The sequence below is a fragment of the Neolamprologus brichardi genome, chromosome 1, assembly GCF_056152115.1.
Source record: "Neolamprologus brichardi isolate AB-2024 chromosome 1, ASM5615211v1, whole genome shotgun sequence".
Taxonomy (NCBI): domain Eukaryota; kingdom Metazoa; phylum Chordata; class Actinopteri; order Cichliformes; family Cichlidae; genus Neolamprologus; species Neolamprologus brichardi.
Genome location: NC_142104.1, coordinates 275,288 through 285,031, shown reverse-complemented (window position 1 = coordinate 285,031; position 9,744 = coordinate 275,288). Strand labels below are relative to the sequence as shown.

Below are 9,744 nucleotides of genomic sequence, written 5' to 3'. Positions count from 1 at the left end.
TGACCTCGTTAACAAACGCACTCCTTCTGCACATTTATAAAATCCGCTCAACTCCTTCCTGATGTCCCGCCGTGCCTGGACTCCCTGAAGATGGTACTGTGGTCGAGCAGAGCGACTTCACACTGACGCTGCATACGTGGGGCACAAAGCTTTTGACACAATGGACAGATATGGTGAGAGAGGTTAGAAAACAACAGGTTAATAGTTGTCTATGTCATAGACAGCCATCAGTCAAAATGTGTGCTGGAATATTCCTGTGGTGTCCCACAAGGTCGGGTCCTAAACTGTTTACTTTGGGACAAACACACTAAAGTTTGTGGTTTTTGCAGATGATACAAGGTAAACTGATAAAAAACAAGTTATTGTTGAATTTATCCAAAGCCAAAATTATGTTGTTTGGAAATTGAGAAATTTATTCACATGCAAATTAGAAATTCATAAAATGTCCATTAAAAAGTATTTTGGAAAACACAGATCAAACACTTTTGTAACAAGATGGCAAAAACTATATAAGCACATCCTGAACAATGAAACACTGTAACTGTTACCAGCTGTGTTCTAATCTGACACTAACAAGAGCTCTCTAAAGAAATATGCAACAAATAATTTTACATAATGTTTGTGAACACAAAGGATCTTTTTTTAAAACCACAAGTTATGAAATTCATGGATTTGGTACAATTTAAAACCACACAGGTGATTTTCAAAGCAAGTCATAATATGCTTCATAGTAATGTTCAACATTTCTTTAAGAATTGAGAGAAGGTGTGACTTGAGGGGAAGATGCAGTTTGAAGCAGCCACGTGTTTGCAGCACTCTTACAAACAGTTTGTGGAGGAGTTACACAAGGACAGTAAACAAAGTGGAAACATTGCACAGTATAAGAATACATATTTGATGGGTTTATATATCGGGGTTATGGGTAATGTATATTATGAGCCTATAGTTGTGCTTTTGTATAATGCATTGAGTTTTTCCTTTCCAGTCACCTTTCTCACTCACTATGTGTTAACAGACCTCTCTGTATTGAATCATATCTGTTATTAATCTCTGTCTCTCTTCCACAGCATGTCTTTTATCCTGTCTTCCTTCTCTCACCCCAACCGGTCGCAGCAGATGGCCGCCCCTCCCTGAGCCTGGTTCTGCTGGAGGTTTCTTCCTGTTAATTGGAGTTTTTCCTTCCCACTGTCGCCAAAGTGCTGCTCATAGGGGGTCATATGATTGTTGGGCTTTTCTCTGTATCTATGAAGCGCCTTGAGGCGACATTTGTTGTGATTTGGCGCTATATAAATAAAATTGAATTGAATTGAATTGTATAGAATGAGAATATTAATGTTGGTTTTCCATACACAGCTGATTGTGTTTATGTGCACATGTATTTGTACAGATACCATTTTGGTTTGGAGATCGTAGATGAAGCTGCTGCTTCTTCCTGCTCCTGTTCAAACACCTTTTTTTGCTTTCAAATCATTTTGTTTTCATGTTTTTCATTTTCTGTGTTTGTTTTGTTCAAATTTTAAATGTTTGAAAAGAAAGACAGACGATGCTTTCTGGGGTAGTGTATCGGTGCATGGACATGCCGTCACTTATGATCTGAATGATAACATGAAACATAACTAATATAAATGTCCGCTGGTGTTTCTGGGATCTATTTGTGATTTCTGCTTGAAAACAAAGGATTTTTATCCTGTTGTGTAAGAAAAAAGATTTCAGATCTTCTTCGCTGCTTTCATTTACAGCAAGAAAAGAAGGAAATAGATATTCCATAAGTGCTGTTTAAGTACATATGATGTAGAATATTAGCACAATCCAGAGAGCTATGATTAGGTCCCTTTTTTGCTAAATAAGAGTATATTAGACCATTTATCAAGCAGAGAGGAAACAGTGACATGCCTTCCTCCTTCCATTCATCATGATTACAGCTGCATCAGCCCCAGTTTGTGTCTCAGGTCAGGAAGCTGTGAGAGCAGCTCGAGGCTCAAGGAAAAGGCAGGAAATCTCGTATTTGATGGCACAAGGTCAGCACATGCGTGTGATCCGTGTACATCGAACGTGAATATACATGTTTAGTCTGTAAAAGCAGAGGCAGACAAACAGGGAACATGATGTCCCCCCTGAGGACACAACAAATAAAATCATGACTGATTACAGGAGCAGACACTGTCCTCGGGTAAAGGTAACACTGTCGGTAAACGCAGGTTTTTAGCAGTAAATCATTGGGTGGCTTTTTTTATTACACTAAATACAAATGAAAGCAATTTCTGAACTAAACGTTTGCCACGTCTCGTTGTTTATTAACGTAGATATTAAATCTATCAGAAGATGGAGCTTTCCCCTGTTCCCCTGTACATTAAGAGATAGCTTGTGGAAAAACCTAGATCACTGGTGAATCCAAGATGCCTACCACCCATTGGCTGGAGCTCGTCCTCCTGTTGTAAAAAGTTAAACGGACCCTCACAGCCACGCGTCTTTATTCTCCTCCAGTCTCCATCGGTCTGCTCCACAAGTATGAATATCGACTCCGTCGCTAGCAGCGAAGATGTAGCCGCCAAATCTTCAGTCTGCAAAATAAGCCCGACTGTAGCCTGGATGCAGAAGTGACCGCTGCAGAGTTAAAGGCCGTGCGTCGCTCTGCTGTATCATAATGGTCACGAACGGCGGCTCAGGAATCGGTCAGAAGCAGAGGAGAAGGACGCTCAGCCATCATGGCGGGTAAAAGGACTTCCTGTTTGAAGAAAAGGCGTGCTGAGGGTTTGGGAGGACTGTGATTGCCACGCAGAGGGCCAGACCATTATATCAGTGAATCTTTGTTAAGCAGCCCCTGAGAGCGGCTGACAGCATAATTAATCTTCCATATGAACAAAGGAGCCACTCAATAGTCCTGAGGACGCTTATTAAAAAATACTAAACACCCCCCACACCGCCCCCGGCTCCAAACAGAAAGAAGGAGAGCAGTTTTTGTTTGGCAGTGTGGTGCAGGGGGTTTATGGGACGAGAGGTGGAGGGCGGGTCGCGGGTGGAGGAGGGGACGGCGTGATGGCAGAATGATGGATAATTTCCTGAGACAGTCAGCGATATTAAACAACAACAAGCAAATAGTTTTAATTAGAAATGTGAGATTAGCACCATCTTTCCCCCATGTGAGTATCACACACACACACACACACACACACACACACACACACACACACACACACACACACACACACACACACACACACACACACACACACAGCGTGTCCTTGTCACATATTGTTCAGACCTGAGTGTGAAAATATGGTAAAAATATCAGGCTGGATGTGACAGAAGGTTCTGCACAAGTTCATTTCTCATGTTTAAAATGATTTCTTTTACATTTTGATGCTCAAACAGAAAGAATAATTTAACGGCTTTTTGCAGCGATCGCACCAAACATGATGCAGCTACAGTGAACTCGTGCATTCATTTCTTCCAGGCTGGACGACTGTGATTCATTATTATCAGGATGTCCTAAAACTCCCTGAAACACCTTCAGTTGATCCAGAATTCAAATCCTGCTCCTCACATACAAGGTCTTAAATAATCAGGCCCCATCTTATCTTAATGACCTTGTAGTACCATATTACCCTATTAGAGCACTTCGCTCTCGCTCTGCAGGCCTACTTGTTGTTCCTAGAGTATTTAAAAGTAGAATGGGAGGCAGAGCCTTCAGTTTTCAGGCCCCTCTTCTGTGGAACCAGCTTCCAGTTTGGATTCAGGAGACAGACACTATCTCTACTTTCAAGATTAGGCTTCAAACTTTCCTTTTTGCTAAAGCATATAGTTAGGGCTGGACCAGGTGACCCTGAATCCTCCCTTAGTTATGCTGCAATAGACGTAGGCTGCCGGGGATTCCCATGATGCACTGGGTGTTTCTTCTTCATACTTCATGTCAGCGTTTGTCTTCTCTCTGCTGTAGGGTTATTCTCTGTCCTCAGCAGTGTTGCCACAGTTATTTTGAAAAAGTAATATATTACTGACTACTGATTACTCCTTCCAAAAGTAACTTAGTTACTTTATCGATTACTTTATTTTCAAAGTAACTAAGTTAGATTACTAGTCACTTTATTAGTTACTTTCAGAAGCTGCCAATAACAATCCCCACTGCCTCAACATAAGAACATCGTTTTGCCAATACTCACTTTATTGGACATGTATTTTAACAGTAATGTCAACAATATATCTCCTGACATTTGAAGTTGAACTTAAAACGTTTTCCTGACAGAAATACTTAAAAATAAAGACAGTCTTGTTACCTTACTTAACATAAATATGTTTTATAAAAAAATAAGTTGACTTCATTTCACATAAATGCTTTTTTTAAATAAAAAACAAGAGTCCTTTTTGTCTTCAATTTAACATAGATACTTTTTATAAAAACAACAAAGAGTCTATCTTGACTTCCCTTAAGATACTTTTTATACCATCCACATGTGAGCACTATTGTCCACTTCTGTAACTTTGGACTGATCTTGTGGAAAAAAAGAGACTGCAGGACCAACTTAAATAAATTAAAGTAATTGATTTAAGTTAATCTACTTGACAACTTTAATAAGTTTATTAAGTAACTTTGATAAACTTCAATTACTTGTAAATAGTTATTTAAGTTGGACTTCCTGTGCTCTTTTTTTTCAGTATATGGTGTCATCGCATGTTATGGGAGAAACAGTAGAGTGGAATAGAATAGAATAGAATAGAATAGAATAGAATAGAATGCCTTTATTGTCACTATACAGTTGTACAATGAGATACATTGTTGGAGCGAGTAAACCAGTGCTTGTACCTCATTAACAGAAGCTTCTCGAACCTTTTGTCAGAAAGTTGATTTCTTTTAGGCGTGAGCACCAAACCTCCCACACCAAAACGTCGCTCCACAGGAGCACTTGATGGGGTTGGAGTGTTAAACTGTCTTTATGCTTGAAAACTTATGCAGAATCTGATGGTCGTAGCCTGACCTCAGGAAGTCCATGACTTCTTTTTCTGCAGAACAGGTCTCCTCCTCTGGCTCTGCCTCAAAAGTGAAAAAGTCCATCTCACCTTGGCTGCTAGATGTAGTAGCACTGGGCACACTGGCAGGGTTTTTGCAACAGGAGCAGTGGTGCAGCACTCTGCTGTCAGAAGCTCCTTCCTGCATCTCTCGGCCATCGGAGTTTGAATTTTGGACAATTTTGTCGTCCAGCACACCGGCGAAATGAGTCTGAGTAGCCTAAAAAACATAGTCGATATTTTTATGCCTACAATTTATTATGTTGTGCAAACCAGGCCTAATATGAGATCAATATTATGAATTTAATTTAGTTTTAGGTTACATATAAACATTTTAATTGTTTGAATCTTATTTTTCAATGATAATTAATATTCTGTTCCATGTTTGTGAATTGTATGAAGCAAAACATTTGACTAATTTCAAGATGGAGCGTAGCTGTTCAATGGCATCTGGATGTCATCCTGGAGAGGGCATCTTTCACAGCCTGGGTCTCTGCATCAGAACTTCAAGTGTTGGTAGTAAAGTTCCATATGGACAGTCGCCTTGTAAAATGCCCAGTGCTGCAGGTTTCATGGCCATGCAGTACTCATGCAGGAACTGGTATTCTTGATCTTTGAAGCACGTCAGTCCTTTGTTGCACAGCTTTGTGCACAGAGTATTCAGCTCACCCATGGGGATTTCTGCAAATCTCCTTAAAGCATCAAAAAAGGAATTCCACCTTGTGGCTGTTGGTATTAGGAGCTTTCTTTTGCTGATTTCTTCCACTGTTTCTGATGCAAGTGTAGATCTACTCGATTTGGTCCAAAGAGCTGTACATTTTCTCTCTGCATTGGTTGTTAAATGTTTCTCCACATCATGTGTGCAAATTATGTTGATGGTGTCAGCTGGGAGAGACAGCTGACACCATCACTTTCATTCTCAGCCGAGAGGATTTCTGACAGATGTGAAAAAGTGACATCATCGTCTTTGGGGATGGACTCTTCCTCCTCCGTCTCATCACCGGACTCCGTGACAGGATGATAAACTTGAAACGCCTTAACAAAGTTGGATCCATTATCAGTAACTGTTGCAACTACTTTGTTGAGTAATCCATAAGAGGAGTGGATGTTTTCGATTTCTGTACCAATGACATCATACGTGTGTCTACCACGAATTCGCCTACATGCTAATGCAACCATACAGCTTCTGTTGTTAGCAGTCCAAATATCTGAAACAAAGTCAGTGTCATTCAGTGAGGCCTTCAGATTTCTCTCCATTTCTGTAAACTCCTTCTCCAGGTGAGAAACAAAAGTCGTGAGGCAGCTCAGCATTAACAGAAGTAGGGATCTTTCTTATTATGGCACGAAACAAGGGCGAGTCAACAGTGTTTATAGGTTTATAGGTAGCATTTCTTCTACAATATACTGCGTGACCAACTTCACCAAAGTCCAACGTTTGTTGTTTGGGTGGTGTAGGACCTTCTGTGGAAGTCACGGCTCTCTGCTTCAGACCACTTGGTGGGACTCTCTGTGTGAGTTTGACTGTGCTGCGACTCCTTTTCTTTAAGTTTGACATAGTGTTTTTGAAGGTAGATAAAACTTTTCCGCCAACACAGAGTGTACAACGAACCTTAATATTGAAATCTTTAGTTGACAGAAACTCAAAATAGCGACCATATTTCCAGCTAAAGAACGAACATCTCCCTCCATTGTTGTTCACACTTTTTTACGCCGCTGGCTGCTTGTGAGCGGGAAACGTGACCTGGTCACGTATGCGTTTGTCATCCACCGAGACGAAAAGAAGAAACCAAACGTACAGCGGTTTGGACAAGTAACTTTAATCTGATTACAGTTATGTAAATAGTAACGCATTAGAATAGTCGTTACTGAAAAAGTGATCATATTCAGAGTAATGTGTTACTAAGTAACGTGTTACTGGCATCACTGGTCCTCAGATACTGATCCTGGATCTTTTGAAGGTTTCTTCCTGTTAAAAGGAAGCTTTTCCTTCCCACCGTCACCAAGTGCTGCTTATGGGCTCTCTCTTTCATATTGTAGTGTTCTTATATATACAGGAGCTTGAGACTGCTGTTTTCAGTTGTCTAGCTCATCTAAACAGAATCCAGTGAAATCATCGATTCTTATTAACTGATGAAATGTGCAGCCGAGCTTTCACTGTGACATCATCACTTGAAACTGCACTTTAACTGTTGATGGAAGAAAAACCCTGCAGACCTGACGTGAGCTGAGACGCTGCTGGCACAGTTTACTGTCCATCAGTGTTGCTCATTGATCTGTGAATGATTAACAGCTGTTATCGTCTCTCTGTGGGACTGAGCTGGATGCTTGTTAAGGGGGCGGAGTCCATTAATTCTTCTGAAACAGGTCTCTTTCTCACACACAGACTCCCTGTTCTGGATCATTTCTGCAACCACAAAATTACTTTAATATATTCCCAGTGTTACTTCTGAATATTAATAAAATATCAATTATTAATTTTGCCTTTGGCATGGCGAGATCTACTAGTTTTAATTAGTGTACTGTACTCCTTCACAATTAAAAAATAGCTGATGACCATACAGACGGCCGTGACGTTCTTTCTTGTTGTTGTCAACAGTGGCGCCGCTCTTCCTCCTTCTTTTCCTTTGGTGCCTGAAGCCATCGAGCCCCATTTTGACAAAGTGCAACATGAAAACAAGATAATGAGACGGATTCAGGGCTTTGGAGAACTGCAGAAGAAGAAAGACGGGACTCTAATGAGAAGGAAGAGATTCTGTTTCTGATGATGCTGACTGACCTCGCTAAGCACCACCAGCAAGCCGCCATCAGGACAGTTTGTCTAATGTAGGAAACGCACAGCCCTCGCTGCACTGACCATGACCAACTGGTAATGCTGTGATGTCAGCGTCTGTGTGAGGAGCAGGAAATCTGTCCATGTCAGCTCTGCTCCACAGGACTCTGATAACTGAATAACAACCCATCTGCCTCCTGCTCACAACTGGTTAGCCTTTGTCCAGGTATTGTTGTTGTTGTTGAAGCTAAAGTTTACATTTATGCACTGTGCTCTTGCTAATGTTAGAATGTTAGAGTGATGCAGGTGTGGTAGACGTGATGTTGCAGGATGGCAAAGTTTGGTTCTCCCACACAGAAACTTGGGATGCAGAACGTTCTCATTCCCAATGCGTAACATACCAATGACCTGTCACGGCTGGAGGCGTCTCATAGTGTCATGAAAGGAACCTTTCCGCATCCTTACGAGACGCTCCGGGTTCTCAGTTGAATCCAATAGAGAGCCACTCATGGTGTTAACACAGGCTTAGAGCAGCGACTCCAGCCGCCCATCCCAGCCCCAACACCAACCCTGTCAGATAGAATAGAATAGAATAGAGTGCCTTTATTGTCACTATACAGTTGTACAATGAGATACAGAGCATCTCCTACTCAGTGCAAACATGCTGGGGGGGGGCACAGCTCTGCAGCGCTATATACATATGGACAGTATTCACAGAGGGAAAAGATATATATATATATAAAATGTACGAATATACAAGTCGGTTTAAAAAAAAGTAATATGTAATTTGACTTTATTTATGTGTTTTCCAAAGTGATTCATGAGCAGAACGTAACACATTTACATGTATAGATCCATCCGCGACGATTCGTCACACAGCGTCAGTATGCGTCAGTCGGGATGAGACCGTGTTGCGGGATGCCACCTTGGTGTCATGGTTCTGGTGGATCATACCTGAGCTTTTGTTTTATTGCCTTCTTGTGTCGTGCTGTCCAGTCTCCATCCTGTTTACCTGTCTCTGTGCAGCACATGCAGTTTTATTCTGCTTGCCTTGTTACCCTGATTTAGTTTAGCTGTGTTAGATCTTCATCAGCCTCAGTGTGTCTGTGTATTCATTGTTCATGTTTTTCCAGCTTTTTGTTTCAGCTGCTTTTGGACTGTCGGCCTTGCCCCGATAAAGGTTAATTTTTTTATTCTTGGTGCCACCTGTCTGCGTTTAGGACCTCAAATCAATGTCTGTGCGTCAGAGGTGCTCTGAGCATGCCTAGCTGAGATCCTCGCAGAATTATCTATTTCATTTGGTTTGCAAACTCCTCAGGATCCACCTGGTGGAAGTGGAAAACACTGCTGGGAAAAATGATGGAACTGGGGACTGGATGCTCTTTGACTCTATTAGTGAAACAGAAAAAAAGAAACAGGAGAAAACGACATCCAGAAGCACAGGATTCATGACACAAACACACCCAGATGAGGAAGCAGAGAAGAAGAGTTTGAACCCCCCTAATGGTGTTGGCATGATTTGAGAGTTTAATATTGCATGCGGATGGATTTTTTTCCCTTTTTGTGCAATTGACCAACATGACATGCCTAACTGTATAAATGGGTTGCTTTATGATGATAAGATCACTGGCTAATAAGATATTTATGTGACACGCTGACAGATCCATCTCCTTCCTTCCCTCTTCTTGCCATCTTCATGCCTCGCTGAGCCGGTGAGGATCAAACTCAAATTCTCCAAATGGGGTCGTTAAATGGAGAGGAAATTTAATAAATTAATACTTCTTTTTCATAGAAGGGGCTAAAGAAGAAAGATAGGAAGAGAGGGAAGGGAGAGAAGTTTATAGTCTTGACAAATAGCCCGAGTGGCAGAGTGTTTATAATCTTTTCTCCTTTTTTGTACTTCAGTCATTCATTTTGTCCTCGCCTCATCTCAAATCCCTTCTGGGTATTTTCACATGGGCGTCTTGGGA

At 41.3% G+C, this 9,744-nt stretch overlaps 1 pseudogene; it reads right to left on the bottom strand.

The window, feature by feature from the left end:
• Positions 1-4,746: 4,746 nt before the first annotated feature.
• On the bottom strand, positions 4,747-5,578 carry LOC148106228 (uncharacterized; annotated as a pseudogene).
• Positions 5,579-9,744: the final 4,166 nt, after the last annotated feature.